Source organism: Pelophylax lessonae, assembly GCF_965119305.1.
Source record: "Pelophylax lessonae genome assembly, chromosome: 8".
NCBI lineage: Eukaryota > Metazoa > Chordata > Amphibia > Anura > Ranidae > Pelophylax > Pelophylax lessonae.
In genome coordinates, this window is record NC_138775.1 from 180168740 (window position 1) to 180187647 (window position 18908).

Sequence of the window (18908 nt, forward strand, 5' to 3'; positions counted from 1 at the left end):
GTGGCGGCCGCTCCGAGGTCGCGGCGCGCTGCTCGCACCGCGACCGTAGCGTCGCCCCTATGTGAATGGGGGCTTATGGTTTTCACAAAGCAGCCCAGATCCTCCTCTTCTCAGGTTCCTCCCTCCTGTCGAGTGCCCCTACAGCAAGCAGCTCCTCATTGGCTCACTGATTTTGATTGACAGCAGCAGTAGCCAAATGCGCTCACTGCTGTCTTAGCCAATGAGAAGGGAGAATCCCAGGCAGCTGAAGCTCTTGTGCAACAACGCTGGATCGAGATGGGCTCAGGCAAGTATTAAGGGGGCTGCTGCATAAAGACGTTTAGAATAGAATGCATTAAGATAAATAACCTGCCTTTCGAACCACTTTAAGGCGGTTATACCTGGATCACGGTTGCAGCTTCAAACGCGATCCTGGTACAGTGTTTTTAAAGAGCTGAATCCCTACAATTTAAAAGTGATCCCTGTGGCTATACAGGCCCCCCTCCTGCTACCTTTACCAGGGTCTCCCTTCTCACTGGGGAGCCAGGTACGGATGCGATCGTTCACATTGGAATTTGTAAACAGTGAGAGAGGAACTCTGTTGTTCCTCCCCCTCAGTGACAGCAGAAGCTGGAAGCAACGAGGATTTCATCACTTTGAGCAGAGGAGAGATATGGGGTTTAATATACACCAGATCTTAACTTACCATGGTCCATAATATCACAAGGGATGTTGTTCAGCCCTTGTGATAGCAAAGTTGAATAACTTATGCCCCATACACACGTTCCGATAATCGTACGATAATCATACGACTAATGTTTCGTAAATTGTTGCATGTTACTAAAATCGAAACCAACTGCGTACAAACCATCAGATTTTCTTTGTATGATTCACTGACCAAGTGTATTTTTCGTAGCTACGTATCGGAAGTGATGTCCACGTCTGACCCCTGCGTCGTGCAACGTAATTTTACTGTTTCCGATTATGCGTGCTATTTGTCGATCGACTTTTAGCGTACGCATACTGTACAGACGAAACGATTATCGTTCGATAAGATGTCATACGACAGAAGTTTTCCAGTTTGTCCCTTCGGATTTTGTTGGACCAACTGTCGTGATCGGCTGTCGAAAACTGTGTACGAATGATCAGATTATCGTGAGATCAGGTCGAAAGCGAGTTTTGTCGTACGATTATCGAAACGTGTGTACAGGGCATAAGCCTTTTTCTGACATTTGTTTCTTACAAGTTGAAAATCTGTATTTTTTTTGCTAGAAAATCACTTAGAACCCCTAAACATAATATATATATATATATCATTTATTTATTTTTTTGGAGAAACCCTAGAGAATAAGATGGCGATCGTTGCAATATATTTTATGTCAAACGGGGTTTGCGCAGGGAATAAATACACTTTCGTGAATTAAAAAAAAAAACAGTTAAGAAAGCCAAATTTTGTTGTAGAATGTGAAAGATGATGTTACACTGAGTAGATACCTAACATGTCATGCTTAAAAATTGCGCACACTCGTGGAATGGTTTACAAACTTCAGTACTTAAAAATCTCCATGGGATACACTTTAAAAAAATTGAACAGTTACCTGTTTAGAGTTACAGAGGTCTTGTGCTAGAATTATTGCTCTAACGAATGTGGTGATACCTCACGTGTGGTTTGAACACCGTTTTCAAATGTGGGTGCGATTGCATATGCGTTCGCTTTTGCTTGCGACCGGAGGGGGGAGGGGGGGTTGGGGCTTTGTCAGCAGCATCGGTTGTCATCACAAAAAAGCGGGCCGTCGGCTCTAAACAACGGTACCGGGGTGATGCCCCTAGCTGCAGGGATCACCCGGGTACAACCCCCTAAAGCCGAGGGCGCATATTTGCGTTCAGTCGGCACTAAAGGGTTAAAAAGAATGGGAGTGAAAATTTCAAAATAAATGAGAAAAAGTACCCCCATCCACGCATGCACAAATACAAAGGCACACATCATTCCCGCAGGCATATGCAAATGCCGATCACAGCACACGTGAGGCATTATTGTGACTGTCAGAGCGAGAGCAATAATTCTAGTGTAAGACCTCCTGTGTAACTCAAACTGATAACCTGTAAAAGGCTTTCAAATCGTTCCCTATGGATAATTTAATGTACTATAATTTGTCACCATTTCATGGGTGTGCACAATTTTAAAATGTGACATCACACAGGTATCCATTTACTGGGTGTAACATCTTTTATATTTTACCAAGAAATTGGGTATTCGATTATGTTCACTTACATTCACCAGTGTATTTTTAGCAAGTGATAAACATGCTTTCCGTGTAAAATAAAAAATTGCAACAATCATTTTAATTGGCAGGGCTGCTGCTTGAAAAAAAAGAAATAACGTTAGGGGGTTCTAAGTATCTTACTAGCAATAACATGCAGATTTTCATGTGACAAATGTCAGAATTGGCCCAGGTTTTGAAGTGGTTAAACCCAAAAACAAAAATTAAAATGATTCAGTTTAACTTAGGTGTGATGGCTGCATAAACTTTCCTTTAAAGCATTTAACCTTTATTTGCACCTGGTTATCTGGCCAATAAATATGTTAATTTTCAGCTTCCCTTAAAGCAGAGTTCCACTCAAAAGTGGAACTTTCACTTATCTGTCTCCTCCCTACCTCCGGTGCCACATTTGGTACCTTTTGGGTGGGGGGGAGCGGGTACCCGTTTTTGACAAGTACCTTGTCCCTACTTTTGTCTGACCTCATTGCGGCAAGGTACGTCAGCAGTTGGGCCCCCCTCCTCCTTCCTCTGCTTTCTGGCCAGTAATTGAGCGCAGCGCACTTCGCACATGCGCAGTAGAGACCCAGCCGTGAAGCCGCAAGGGTTCCCTTAGGGGCAATGGCGGCGGCAGCAGCAGCACCCGGCAGTTGATGGAAACATCGGCTGCAGTGCCGACATTGCTGGATTCCAGGATAGGTAAGTGTCCTAATATTAAAAGTCAACAGCCACAGTATATGTAGCTACTGGCTTAATTTTTGGAGGGGGAGGCCAGAAGCAGAGGGTTGAGAAAAACCACTTAAAACACTGACAGGGCCGCTTGTAATGTGTACAGAGATTATTATAACCTGCGCTTAGGACTAAAACTATAAATATTAATAAATGTGTTTGCAGCTGCTGTTCATTCGGTAAAAACCAAGAGAAATAGAATGTGCCAAAAACAGTGCTTGCAATCTGTGAATATCCAAAATTAAATATATGTAAATAACATTAATAAGAAATAATCTCCATAAAGTGCAATTGTGCTAAAACTGAATCTTAAGAGATAAATGACATCAATTCATATAATAGTAACTATAAAGTGCACATCTGCTAAAACCAAATCATAAAATAAGTCCATAAAGTGCAATGGTGCTTAATCCAATTTTAATACAATAAATGGTGTTAAAAGTGCAAAAAGTGATGGGGAAAAAATTCCCAAATAGCAATTCCAATTATGTAAACAGTCCCACGCCAGGTACAGCCGTACATGACAAAGTGCTGAAGCCAAAAGGTGCTATGGTGCTCCACACAGTGGAAGGTGCCTCAAAAAACCCTTATGGGGATCCACTCACCAGAACCAAAAAGGTTAATGGGCCTGTAAAAGTAATTGGACCAATGATTCTTCAACACAATATATCCCCTTCTGGAGTTAACCAAGGGACAGATGAACCTCAGGGATGGATGGACCAATAGCTCTCCAATAATGTAAATCCCTCCGGTGTCACTCAAAAGGAAGGAATGGACTAATATAGTGAAGCCCGCAAAATATCTTTATTAAAATATGGGGTAAAAATACTCACTTTTAAAGGACACAAGCATGTAGAAGACATAAAAATCCACATCAGAAGCCAATCACAAGCCCCTTCCGGGAACGCAGCCGGCGTGCGTTCCACGGGATACAGGAAGTGACATTGTGTGGTTGCCCCTTGTAGGCAGACGAGACGCGTCGACGCACTTTCGGCAAACGGCAAACACACGACGTCACTTCCTGTATCCCGTGGAACACACGCCGGCTGCATTCCCAGAAGGGGCTTGTGATCGGCTTCTGATGTGAATTTTTATGTCTATTTTTATTTTAACACAATTTATTGTATTAAAATTGGTTTAAGCACCTTTGCCCTTTATGCACTTACCTTTATGATTTGGTTTTAGCAGATGTGCAGTTTATAGTTAATATTATATGAATTGATGTCATTTATCTCTTAAAATTCAGTTTTAGCACAATTGCACTTTATGGAGGTTATTTCTTATTAATTGATGTTATTTACATGTATTTAATTTTGGATATTCACACATTGCAAGTGCTGTTTTTGGCACATTCTAGGGCTGCTTGTAATGATCAGTTTTTATTCGTGTATGTAATACCATTATCCCACAGGAAAAAAAAAAAAAAGGATGCTCATACTTTATGGTATTAGTAAATTATAGTAAATAATACTATTGCATAGTACTATTAAGTTAACTGTACAAAGATTGTATGGTCAGACCAGACCGTGTATGATGACCCCAACAGGAACACAGACTGCAATTAAAACATGACAGTGGTTCTAACCCCTTACTATCAAAAGACAAATTAGTTGCAATAAGTTATACTTGGAGGTCACACATTACGCAATTTTTCAACCACAGGTTGAGCAATTGTATTTCCTTCAATCATCATTTCTCATGGAGAAATCGCTTTAGCATCGCTATTGGTTTTTCATAGAGGGAAGCCTTCCCTACTGGCAGAATACAATGATTGGGCAAACAAACCTGACAGGCCAGTTGTACTGAAGTATATTAATGGATCGACTGCAAGACAACCAGCCTGCCCATTGGCAGATTTAAATTTGTCCGGTACCTGCTAAACTGGCCAATTTTGATCTGTCTATGGCCAGCTTGTGTCTTCAGTCCAGGAGTCTCCTGTAGCACTACAGATAATATACACTGGTCAGCCATAACATTATGGCCAAAGTAAAATAAAGATTATATTCTTGGTACAATGGCATCTGAAAGTGGGTGGGATATATTAGACAGCAAGTAGTTGACAACATGTTGCCACGGACGTTGATGTGTTGAAAGACGAAAGGATTTGAGGGCCTTTGATAAGGGCTAAATTTTAACAGCTAGACTACTGGGTCAGAGCAACTCCAAAAGTGCAGCTCTTGTGGGATGTTCCTAGTCTGCAGTGGTCAGGACCTACCAAGAGAGGTCCAAGGAATGTAAACTGGCAAACCAAAGCCAGGGTCATGGATGGCCAAGGCTCATTGATGCACGTTGGGAGTGAAGGCTGGTCCGTTTATTCCAAACTGCTGAAAAAGTTCCTGCTGGTTGTGATAGAAAGGTATCAGAACACACAGTGCATTGCAGTTTGCTGTGCATGGAGATGCGAAGACGCAGACTGGTCAGGGTGTCCGTGCTGACCCGTGTCCTCAGCCAAAAGTGCCTACAATGGGCACGTGAGCATCAGAAGTGGACCACAGAGAAATGGAAGAAGGTGGCTTGGTCTGAATGGTTTGAAGAACACAACAACCACTTTGAGGTGTTGACTTGGCCTCCAAATTTTCCAGATCCCAATTAAATTGAGCATCTGTGGGATGTGCTAGAAAGACAAGTCGGATCCATGGAGGCCCCACTTCGCAGCTTACTGTACTTTATAACAAAAGACAAAAACGTGTGTATATATATATATATATATATATATATATATATATATATATATATATATATATATATATATATATATGTATATATATATATATATAAAAATGAGCGAAAACAACCACCGCCCAGGTGAGCAATCCCTGTGCTGTGGGTGCTGGCCCCGACTCGCCACCACTGCAACAGTAGAAATCAGTCACACACCACCAGCTGCTAGGAAGATGAATCCTTTATTAACATATGTCAAAGGTACACAGAATACAGAAAGACGCGTTCCACACTTTCAACATGCTTGTTCACTTGTAGTGAACAAGCACTTTGAAACTATGAAACGCATCTATCTCTGTATCCTGTGTACCTTTGACATATGTTAATAAAGGATTCATCTTCCTAGCAGCTGGTGGTGTGTGGTGGATTTCTCCATATATATATATTTTTGGAGTAAAGGATTAGAACGTTTTATTGTCCTGTTTACCTTTATCAATGAAAAGTAAAAGAAAGTCACACATTTTGGATTTTCCACAGAACAGTAATGGAAATCAAATCTCCCAATGGGGACAAGATTTTAGGTGACACCCTGTGAGTCCTTCACTTTACAGGGAATTTCCCACTTCCTGTTTTGGCTATGGGCCAGGAACTAAGGAAAATCTGCTCAATAGGACACAGATAGAAAAAAAACAAACCTTAGGCTGGTCTGATCAGGTCCACCTGTCAGTTTTTCAGGCTGACCTGATTGGTCCAGTCATTGTTCTCTATAGTGCAGTGGATGTCAGCGGACACCTGCCGGCATCCAATCCACCAAAAACTAACAGATTGGGGGGGGGGTCACTTCCCTGTCCATTTGGCAGATCTGTTGACAGTCGGAAGGAAACGGACAAGCAGTCTGTTTCCATCCGACTGCCCAATAGAGAACAATGGGGATGTGACAGGCTTGAACCCCGAACCTGTAATCCACCTGCTCAGCAGGGATTAGCTGAGAGATCCCCGCCTGAGCAGGCAGATTACGGAGTCCTGCCAGTGTGAAAGAGGCTTTACAGGGGTTATAACACAAGAAAAAAAAAAAAGCGTCTTTAGTTCTACTTTTAAGAATCTGGTACTGATGACTTGGTGCCAGATACCCCAGCATACCTTACCAGGTGTAGGAGTCCCTAAGAGGACAGATCATGGAGGGTAGTCCTAATCCTACGGCTGATCAGTGTTTGGAAATGGGGCTATGTTTGGACCCCCTCCCCAGTGTTGCCCTAAACGCCCAGTGGTATCTTTCTTGCTGAGCTCCTGGTGGGGAGATCCCCCTCCCCCCCATAGGGGCAGCAGAACCAGAAGAGGAGGAGATGAATGGAAGTCCCCTTATTGGGGTCACATAATAAAGCACTGACAGAGGCTCTCACCCTCCTCCCCTGCACAAAGTTTCTACTTGGTGGCGGTGTTCCCGGATCTAGAAGGTGTCATAACAGCTTCCTGTCTCCAGCACACACCGCTGTGTATTATATGATCAGAGCACATAATGATAGTCCTGAGCACATAATCATAGTCCTCCCTACATACACTCAGACAGGTCCTCCTTCTCCTGTACATCCGGGCTCCCCACCCCCACTCTGTGCCCATTGTGTGTAGCAGTCTGTCCAGGTCTCTATTCACCTGCTGCTGCTCCTGTCAGCGCTCTCCCTCCCCGGACACCAAACCAGTCCTCAGAGCGGTCCCCCATATCCTGTACTCCGCACTGAGACCTCCTCCCACCTCCCCCCTTCATTCCCGGACACCCGGGGCTCCTCTCCCCTCCTACCTGTCTCTTTCTGTTCTCGCCGCTCTTCTCACTCCGCCGCCATGTTCCGCACGCCTCACCCTCTCACGTCAAATCGCGCGACCCGCCCATTGGCTGTTTGCGTACCCACGTGCGTGTAGCATCACCAGCGAGGCTCGAGTCGCGGCACGTGAGGGGGAGGGGGATTGGAGGAAGCGTAAGCGGTACCTGAGTGACGAGAGCGTGACACGTCGCTGGAGATCCGGGAGCGCGAGATTATGAATGTTCAATGAGGCCGCACAGGAGCCAATCAGATGCTTTGTTTTCTTCACCAATGCCATAGAAAAAGGCAGCATGGGCCTGATTGGTTGCTTTGGTAACAGTGCAACCCCTTTAGGGCGTCTTGGAAACTGCAGCTTAAAGCGGAGTTCCACCCTGGATTTTTTTTTTTTTTTTTTAATACCCCCGGGACAGTCAGGGCTAGTGCATTCCACAATGGCTAGTCTCTGATCTGTCCCGGTGTTCCGTGAGAATTACCTACCCGTGAGAAAAACCTACCCCTCGTCACTTCCGGTTCACGGCACTGTATGGAATGCAGCTGTTACATTAAAACAACTGTGCTGCAATACGAATCATCTCCGCTCCTGTGCCTCTCACTTCCCTGCTCTCGGCAAGTAAATATAAAAGCGGCGGCGGCTGTATGAAAAGATAAATCACGGAGATGCCAGCCGCTTTTATATTTACTTGCCGAGAGCAGGGAAGTGACAGCCACAGGAGCGGAGATGATTCGTATTGCAACCCCGCTGTTTTATTTAACCGCCGCGTGGGTAGGTTTTTTCCACGGTACACCGTGCTATTTCCATACTAGTGCGCATGCGCACTAGTCTGCTCCTCTGTCGTCCCTTTAGGTATCCGGCCCTTTGAGCATGCGCACTGCTGCGCTGCTCAGCTGTTCCTGGCCGGAAGTGACGAGGGGTAGGTAATTCTCACGGGGTAGGTAATTCTCACGCTACACCGGGTTGCACTTACCTGCAAGACGAAATACTTACCTTGCAAACGTCTTGTCCAGCGCTGCCATCTCAGATGTGGGCAGCTTGAAGCCAGCGCGTCCTCTTCGGCGTCTTCTTCCGCCTTCTTTGGTCCCACGATGCTCTGCGCCGGCCCCGACGTCACTTCCGGGTCGCGCGCGTCACCCCTCCACAGCTTCTGGGCATGCCCAGAAGCTGTTTAGAAGGGGATGACGCGCGCGACCCGGAACTGACGTCGGGGCCGATGCAGGCGCATTGATTCCTGGGAGCTCCCAGGAATCATTGCAGAGCCAGGAAGTGACGACGGGCCGCGGCCGAGGAAGGAGGAAGAAGGAAGTAAGGTAAGTATATTTTCTTCGCTACGAGGTAAAAAAAAATATGCGATTATCCATTTCTTTTTCAGGTGACCCGGAGCGAGAAGATGGAGGTAAGTATAAAAATAGGGTGGAACTCCACTTTAAAGAGGAAGTAAACCCTCCTCTGACACTTTTACCTATAGGTAAGCCTATGATAAGGCTTACCTATAGGTACTGTAAATATCTCCTAAACATGTACCGTTTAGGAGATATTTACCTTACATGCAGCCAGTGACGTCACTGGCGCATGCGCTCTGAAGGACGGCCGCTGGTGCCGTTTCTTCAGAGCTCCGTGCCGTGACTGTCGGCTCCCGCGCGCGTGCACAGGAGTGATGTCACCACGGCTCCGGCCAATCAGATGGCCGGATGCCGCGATCCCGGAAGACGGGCGACTGGACATGTCACCCGTCATACAGGTGAGTGAGCGGCACGGCGGGGGCTCGTTCTTAGGTAAGTATTTCATAATGAGCTAGTATGCGATGCATACTAGCTCATTATGTGTTTCTCTTTCAGGTTACAGAAAAAAACGTTCATGGGTTTACAACCTCTTTAAAGTGGAGTTCCACCCTAAAATTATACTTACCTCCATCTTCTTGCTCCGGGTCACCTGAAAAACAAATGGATAATCACAATTTTTTATTTTTTTCTTACTTGCCTTGTTTAGAAGATAATATACTTACCTTAATTCCTCTTCCTCCCCTCTGCGGCCGCGGTGATTCGTCACTTCCTGGCTTGCAATGATTCCTGGGAGCTGAACGTCATCGCTCCCAGGAATCAATGCGCCTGCACCGGCCCTAACGTCAGTTCCGGTGCATGCGCCGTCATACCTTGCTAAACAGCTTCTGGGCATGCCCAGAAGCTGTGCAGGGATGACCCTGCGGAATCGGAAGTGACGGCGGGGCCGGTGCAGTGCATCGTGGGACTGAAGAAGACGGAAGAGGACGCGCTGGCTTCAAGCTGCCCACACCTGAGATGGCAGCGCTGGACAATACATTTTCAAGGTAAGTATTTCTTCTAAAAGGTAAGTGCAACCCGGGACAGATCAGAGACTAGCCATTGTGGAATGCACTAGCCCTGACTGTCCCGGGGGTATTTTTATTAAAAAAAAACTTTCCCAGGGTGGAACTCCACTTTAACTACTTCTGGACCGGAAGGATTTGCCCCCTTAAAGCGGTAGTATACCACTTTTTTCCACTTTTAAACTACAGGTAAGCCTATAATAAGGCTTACCTGTAGGTACAATTAATATCTCTTAAACTGGCACGCGAGCGGCGCATGCGCTCTGAAGGTCCGACGGACCTTCAGCTTTCCTTGCCGGGAGCTTGCCGGAAAATGACTCCCGCGCGCATGCCGGAGCCGCCGAACCCGGAAGAGACGCCGAGGGATCATGTCCGCTCCCACAGCGGTGTCCGGGGGTCCGTGTCAGGGCTTAGTTCTAAGGTAAGTAACTCATAATGAGCTAGTATACGATGCATACTAGCTCATTATGCCTTTGTCTTGCAGGGTTTGATTTTTTTTTTTTTTTTTAGGTTTACAACCGCTTTAATGACCAGGCTATTTTTTGCAATTCGGCACTGTGCTACTTTAACGGAAAATTGTGCGGTAGTGCGACACTACCAAAATAAAATTGATGTCCTTTTTTTCCCCACAAATAGAGCTTTCTTTTGGTGGTATTTGATCACCTCTGCGATTTTTATTTTTTGCGCTATAAACAATTCTGAAAAAAATATATATATTTTTCACATTCTGCTATATAACATTCCCAAAAGAAATGGAAAAATCTAAATTGTTTCATCCTTTTAGGCCAATTTGTATTCTGCTACATATTTTTGGTAAAAAAAAATCCCAATAAGCGTATTTTGATTGGTTATCGCATCTACAAACTAGGGAAAAGATTTATGTAATTTTTATTTATTTTTTTTTTCTACTAGTAATGGCGGCGATCTGCAATTTTTTTTTTTTTTTTAACAAATTCGCATTTTATTTTCTGTTTAGCCATGTGATCTTGTTTTGAATGTGCAAATCTTCTGGAAGTTGTGGCTCCTCTGGCAGTAAGGAGCAGATCCTAGCAGGATGCAGATGTGAGAGGGGGACAGAGCGTAAAGGGTACAGTGGGCAGAGTCAAGAATATGGATGGTGAGCAGTGGCGGCTGGTGAAGTTTTAAGATGGGGGGGCGCAAGACCCCGCCCTTCCATTTTGACCCCTCCCATTTCTCATAAGCCCCACCCCTTATAGACTCCACCCATTTTGTCCCCTGTATTTTGCTTGCGTGAACCAATTCTCCCAATATATCACATATTAAGGGGTCCATCAGTACTAGTATACTGTATCCCATAATAGGGAACAGGGGCCCTATTATGGGATATACTGTGAGAGACATCCTATTATGGGATACATGGACTGAGAGTGGCACAAACCCCACAGTACAGACCCCCCCAGCACAAACCTCACAGTACAGACCCCCCCAGCACAAACCTCACAGTACAGACCCCCCCCCAGCACAAACCCCTCAGGCACAAACAACTCAAGCACAAACCCCACAGTACAGGCCCCTAGCACAAACCCCACAGTACATGCCCCCTTCAATATAGTGACCAGTATAAATGCCCCCTTTCAATGTAGTGACCAGCATACATGTCCCCAATGCAGTGACCAGTATACATGTCCCCAATGCAGAGCTATGCGTGCGTGGCTCCAGTGCAGCCAGTGACCACCAGTATACGTCCCCCAATGCAGAGCTATGCGTGCGTGCCTCCAGTGCAGCCAGTGACCACCAGTATACGCCCCCCAATGCAGAGCTATGCGTGCGTGCAGCCAGTGACCACCAGTATACATCCCCCAATGCAGAGCTATGCGTGCGTGCCTCCAATGCAGCCAGTGACCACCAGTATACATGTCCCCCAATGCAGAGCTATGCGTGCGTGCCTCCAGTGCAGCCAGTGACCACCAGTATACATCCCCCAATGCAGAGCAATGCGTGCGTGCCTCCAGTGACCACCAGTATACGTCCCCCAATGCAGAGCTATGCGTGCGTGCCTCCAGTGCAGCCAGTGACCACCAGTATACATCCCCCAATGCAGAGCTATGCGTGCGTGCCTCCAATGCAGCCAGTGACCACCAGTATACATGTCCCCCAATGCAGAGCCATGCGTGCGTGCCTCCAGTGCAGCCAGTGACCACCAGTATACATCCCCCAATGCAGAGCTATGCGTGCGTGCCTCCAATGCAGCCAGTGACCACCAGTATACATGTCCCCCAATGCAGAGCTATGCGTGCGTGCCTCCAGTGCAGCCAGTGACCACCAGTATACATCCCCCAATGCAGAGCAATGCGTGCGTGCCTCCAGTGACCACCAGTATACGTCCCCCAATGCAGAGCTATGCGTGCGTGCCTCCAGTGCAGCCAGTGACCACCAGTATACGTCCCCCAATGCAGAGCTATGCGTGCGTGCCTCCAGTGACCACCAGTATACGTCCCCCAATGCAGAGCTATGCGTGCGTGCCTCCAGTGACCACCAGTATACGTCCCCCAATGCAGAGCTATGCGTGCGTGCCTCCAGTGACCACCAGTATATGTCCCCCAATGCAGAGCTATGCGTGCGTGCCTCCAGTGCAGTGACCACAAGTATACATGTCCCCCAATGCAGAGCTATGCGTGCGTGCCTTCAGTGCAGCCAGTGACCACCAGTATATGTCCCCCAATGCAGAGCTATGCGTGCGTGCCTCCAATGCAGTGACCACCAGTATACATGTCCCCTAATGCAGAGCTATGCATGCGTGCCTCCAATGCAGTGACCACCAGTATACGTCCCCCAATGCAGAGCTATGCGTGCGTGCCTCCAATGCAGTGACCACCAGTATATGTCCCCCAATGCAGAGCTATGCGTGTGTGCCTCCAATGCAGTGACCACCAGTATAGGTCCCCCAATGCAGAGCTATGCGTGCGTGCCTCCAATGCAGTGACCACCAGTATATGTCCACCAATGCAGAGCTATGTGTGCTTGCCTCCAATGCAGTGACCACCAGTATATGTCCCCCAATGCAGAGCTATGCTTGCGTCCCTCCAATGCAGTGACCACCAGTATATGTCCCCTAATGCAGAGCTATGCGTGCGTGCCTCCAATGCAGTGACCACCAGTATATGTCCCCTAATGCAGAGCTATGCGTGCGTGCCTCCAGAGCAGTGACCACCAGTATATGTCCCCCAATGCAGAGCTATGCGTGCGTGCCTCCAGAGCAGTGACCACCAGTACATGTCCCCTAATGCAGAGCTATGCGTGCGTGCCTCCAATGCAGTGACCACCAGTACATGTCCCCTAATGCAGAGCTATGCGTGCGTGCCGACAGAGCAGTGACCACCAGTACATGTCCCCTAATGCAGAGCTATGCGTGCGTGCCTCCAGAGCAGTGACCACCAGTATATGTCCCCCAATGCAGAGCTATGCGTGTGTGCCTCCAGAGCAGTGACCACCAGTACATGTCCCCTAATGCAGAGCTATGCGTGCGTGCCTCCAATGCAGTGACCACCAGTACATGTCCCCTAATGCAGAGCTATGCGTGCGTGCCCGACAGAGCAGTGACCACCAGTACATGTCCCCTAATGCAGAGCTATGCGTGCGTGCCCGACAGAGCAGTGCACTTACCTGGAGGCTCGGCTTCTCCCTCTCCTCTTCTCCGCTCCGCTCCGCTCTCTGCAATGCCGGTCCACGCGACGTCAGCGGGGTCAGCATGGGGCCATGGGATGTCCTGGATGATGATTGGTCCAGGCTGTAGACTGGACCAATCACAGCCAGGATATCAGGAAAGTGGGGGGTGCCCAAGCGCAATGACTTGCGCTCAGGTTACGCCCCCAGAAGGCAGCCAATCAGCGCCCTTCTGGGTCGTAAACCCCACCCCCCCCCATAGCCACCACATAGGCCGGGGTAGCGGCGAACACAATTTTTTTTTTTTCAAAACTTTATTTGTTCGTTTTGTAATTTTTTAATTTTTTTCAAAACTTTATTTGTTCGTTTTTTTTTTTTCTTCTTTTTTTTTTTTCTTTTCTTTAGGGGTAGGGGGGGCGGCGCCCTGGCGCCCCCTATGCATGGGCCGTCACTGATGGTGAGGATGCAGGGCAGATCTTCAAGCTACATATTCTGCTCATGATGTGGTCTTCTAGTTGAGGAAAAGTCTGAGGCTCTGTTGATGGTCCTGTGGCGACTTAGCCGGCTACATATCTCTACTTCTGTGGTCCTCTTTTTTTTTTGGTGCTCATCCCATTGTCATTTGTGGCTTTGGTGGTTGAGTCTATGCATCCGTGGCTTTAACTCTTTGGTCTAGGAAGTCACTGCACCCATGTCCATCAATATGCTGAGTGCAGTCACTGCTTGTAGTTTTTGTATTGTGTGACACTGGCTGACCTTTGCTTGTCTTGGCTTGACTTTGACTTGTATCTCTGCTCTGTCCGGCTCTCTACTTCTGCCTGTGGCCCTGGCAGCACCAGGGATGAAGTGTGGGGAGATCCGGACTCTGGTTCTGAACTCGCCCCGGATTATGGAGCTAAGTGCAGTGCTACAAACAGAGTGTTTCTTCACGGGGCATGTTAGATCCCGGGCAGCAGGCTCATCGAGGAACCAAAGGAGCTTACCGTTCACTGGGTAGACTTGTGCGGCTGGCAATGGATCGGACTCTTCCTCCTGAAGGATACATTTCAGAACAGCAGCTTTGATCTCTCCAGTGGCAACAAACACCACCGTCTTGGCTGCATTGATGACTGGGAGAGTGAGAGTGATTCTCTGTGGAGGAGGCCTAGGAGAGTTACGGATCAGAGCCATAATCTGATCTGTTTCTTGTAGCAAGGGGTGTCCTGGAAACAGGGATGCTGTGTGACAATCTGGGCTCAGCCCTAAAATCAGCATGTCAAAGGCAGGAAGGTCGTTGCCTGGGAAGATCTCTCGCAGCTTCTTGGTATAATCGGCTGCTGCATCATATACAGAGTATAGCATCAAGTCAGTTAAGATCCTGGGATATTGATCTGGTCAGTTAAGTAGCAGAGGGGGGTTGTCAATCAGTGTCAGCTGTTTTGGTGTTATTGAAATTAACAACAGGGGCACTTGATGGGCAACAATGGGACAACCTCCAAAACAGGATGTTTTTTAGAGGTGGAGGCCACTGACATTTTTTTTCTTATTCATCTTTTCTGACTGTTTTTCACTAGTTTTGTATTTGGCTAGGGCCAGTATCACTACTGGTAGCATGAGACAATACCTGGACCCTATAGAGGTTGCACAGGCAGTCCAACTCCTCCAGGATGGTGCATCAATACGTGCCATCGCCAGAAGGATTGCTATGTGTCTCCCACCACAGTCTCAAGAGCATGGAGGAGATTCTAAGAGAGATGGACAGGGTTGTAGAAGGTCCTTCAGCAGGACCAGTATCTGCTCTTTGTGCAAGGAGGATCAGGATGAGCACTGCCAGAACCCTGTAAATGACCTCCAGCAGGCCACTGGTGTGAATGTCTCTGACCAATCAGAAACAGACTCCATGAGGGTGGCCTGAGGGCCCAACATCCTCTAGTGGGCCCTGTGCTCACTGCCTGGCACTGTGGAGCTTGATTGGCATTTGCCATTAAACAACAGAATTGGCAGGTCCGCCATTGGCACCCTGTGCTTTTCACAGATGAGAGCAGGTTCACCCTGAGCACATCTGACAGATATGAAAGGGTCTGGAGAATCTGTAGAGAACGCTATGCTGCATGTAACATTGTTCAGCATGACCGGTTTGGTGGTGGGTCAGTGATGGTCTGGGGAGGCATATCCATAGACAGACACACAGACCTCTACACTCAGGATAGACAATGGCACCCTGACTGCCATTAGGTATTGGGATGATACCATTGAATGGCCCCCAAGCTTGCCTGACCAAAATCCAATAGAACACCTCTGGGACATTATGTTTTGGTCCATCTGGCGCCACCAGGTTGCACCTCAGTCTGTTCAGGAGCTCAGTGATGCCCTGGTCCAGATCTGGGAGGAAATACCCCAGGACACTATCTGTTATCTCGAAAGGAGCATGCCCCGACATTGTCAGGCATGCATACAAGCACGTGGGGGCCATACAAACTACTGAGTACCATTTTGAGTTGCTGTAATGAAATAAAAGCAAAATTAATTACTAGCCTTCTACATAATTTTTTCACTTTGATTTTCAGGGTGTCTTTGAATTTAGCCCTCTGTAGGTTGATCATTTTAATTTCCATTAAACAATGTGGCATCCTTTCGTTCCTAACTCATTACTCAGTCCATATCAGTATAGATATCCAACATAATATTTTTCCCTATTGAGATCTGATGTGTTTTCAAAATGTTCCTTTAATTTTTTTTATGCAGTCTATAACAGTGTATGTATTTTTTTTTTCTTTTCAAAATTTTCTGTCTTTTTTTTTTTGTTTGTTTAGCAAAAATAAAAAGAAATAAAAACAGTACTTATTAACCACCTAACCCCCAGAGGATTTGGCTGCTCAAAGACCAGGACCTATTTTGCGACTCGGCACTGCATGACTTTAACGGACAATTGCGCGGTCTTGCGACGCTGTACCCAAATGAAATTGACGTCCTTTTTTCCCCACAAACAGAGCTTTCTTTTGGTGGTATTTCATCACCTGTGCGATTTTTACTTTTTGCGCTATAAGCAAAAAAAAGAGCGACAATTTTGAAAAAATAACAATATTTTTCACATTTTTTTTATATGAAATTCCCAAAAAAAAATGTAAAAATCAAAATTTTTTAACATTTTAGGCCAATTTGTTTTCTGCTACATATTTTTGGTAAAAAAAATCACAATAAGCACAAAAATCACAATAAGCACAATAATATTTTTGCGCAAAAGTTATTGCGTTTACTAACTACTGGAAAGATTTATGTCATTTTTATTGTTTTTTTTTTTAACTAGTAATGGTGATGATCTGCAATTTTTTTTGCGAGACTGCGACATTGCGGCGGATAGATCGGACCCTTGACTGACATTTTTTATACTTTTTAGGTACCAGTGACATTACTACAGTAATCAGTGCTATACATATGCACTGTTACTGTAAAAATGACACTGGCAGGGAAGGGGTTAACTTTATTGGTGATCAGTGGGTTAAATGTATCCCTAGGGGCATGATTCTAACTGGGGGGGGCGTGGCTAGTGATGTAACCACAGAGACATACAATCCTACATAGCAGGATCGTATAGTCTCTACAGTTACATCAGGGAGAATGATAGACGGCTGTGTTTACATCATCCGTCTGCCTTTCTCCCTCTCCAGCGGGAGATCGCGAGTGGCCGGCGGACATCGGAGCCGCCGAACACTAGCGCGGGGATGTCAGGGAACGAACGGAGGCGGGAGCGGGCCTCCGGCGGCTCGCGCTCGCCCCCTAGAGGCTCGTGGGCGAGTGACGTACCGATACGTCACTTTGCCCAGGAGGGGCTGACCGCCGCAGTATATAGTCGTGCGGCGGTCGGCAAGGGGGTTAAATACCACCATAAGAAAGCTCTAATTGTGTGAAAAAAAATGATAAAAATTTCACATGGGTCAAGTGTAGCATGACCGCACAATTGTCATTCAAAGTGCGACAGTGCTGAAAGCTGAAAATTGGCCTGGGCAGAAAGGGGGTATAAGTGCCCAGTAAGCAAGTGGTTAAACCTAAACACATATGAATAACACAGGTTCTGTGGCTGATTAAGGTGGTAATTAAACTCACTTAGTGCCTTATCTCATTTAATTAGCCTCAGAACCTGTGTAATTCATATACAGGTGCGTCTCAAAAAATTTGAATATCATCAAAAAATTTATTTTTTTCAGTAATTCAATTCAAAATGTGAAACTCATATATTTTTATATCAATGCATTACACACAGAGTGATACATTTCAAGTATTTCTTTCTTTTCGTTTTTTGATTATATTATGACTTACAGCTAGGGAAACCCAAAATTCATTATCTCAGAAAATTATAATATTACATAAGACCAAAAAAAAAAAAGATTTTTAATACAGAAATGAAGGCTTACTGAAAAGTATGTCCATGTACTGTAAAGTATGCACTCAATACTTGGTTGGGGCTCCTTTTGCATGAATTGCTGCATCAATGTGGCGTGGCATAGAGGCGATCAGCCTGTGGCACTTCTGAGGTGTCAAGGTTTCTTTGATAGTGGCTTCCAGCTCATCTGCATTGTTGAGTCTGGTGTCTCTCCTCTTCCTCTTAACAATACCCCACAGATTCTCTATTGGGTTTAGGTCAGGCGAGTTTGCTGGCCAATTAAGCACAGCGATACCATAATTATTAAACCAGGTATTGATAGTGTGGGCAGGTGCCAAGTCCTGCTGGAAAATGAAATTAGCATCTCCATAAAGTTTGTCAGCAGAGGGAAGCATGAAGTGCTCTAAAATTTCCTGGTAGAGGGCTGCGCTGACTTTTGACTTGATAAAACACAGTGGGCCAACACCAGCAGATGACATGGCTCCCGAAATCATCACTGACTGTGGAAACTTTACACTGGACCTCATGCAGCTTGGATTCTGTGCCTCTCTACTTCCTCCAGACTCTGGGACCTTGATTTCCAAATTAAATGCAAAATTTTCCACAGTCAGTGATGACTAAAGTACTTCATGCTTCCCTCTGCTGACCAGCTTTATGAAGATGCCAATTTCATTTTCCAGCAGGACTTGGCACTTGCCCACACTGCCAAAAGTACCAATACCTGGTTTCAGTGGCGTAGCGTGGGGGGTGCAGAGGGGGCCACTGGCACCGGGCGCAACATTTAGGGGGGCGCATCTGACGCCTGCCATCTGCGGGATAATAGTGTCCCCCTTCTCTTTATTGTGACAATGCCCCGTCCGGCGTTGTTTCCTGCATTTGGCTCTGTCTCTTTGTGCAGGACGAGCGGTGGACACTGAAGGTGTCACGTGCGGCCAGGGGGCGGGGCTGGTCGTAGGTGAAGATGGCAGCACCGCTTTTGGAGCCTCTCCTGTCTGTCCACACTGGCTGCCTCCACGCTGGCTGCCTCCACGCTGGCTGCTGCTGGCACGCTGTGTCTCTCCTCCCCTCCAGATCGCCTCCTCAAGTCCCCAGTGTCTGGACACAGAAAGAGGTGAGTGATGTGCTGCCTGCCCCAGGGGCC

The 18908-nt window shown here is 46.6% G+C and overlaps 1 protein-coding gene across 1 annotated transcript in view; it reads right to left on the reverse strand.

The window, feature by feature from the left end:
* The window catches only part of MFSD14A (major facilitator superfamily domain containing 14A), a 120368-nt gene extending 112859 nt beyond the window's left edge, over nucleotides 1–7509 (reverse strand). The window contains exon 1 of the mRNA XM_082265526.1: nucleotides 7422–7509. The gene's annotated coding sequence lies outside the window, so the exon portion shown is untranslated. The remainder of the gene's footprint in view (nucleotides 1–7421) is intronic.
* Between the last annotated feature and the right edge of the window lie 11399 nt (nucleotides 7510–18908).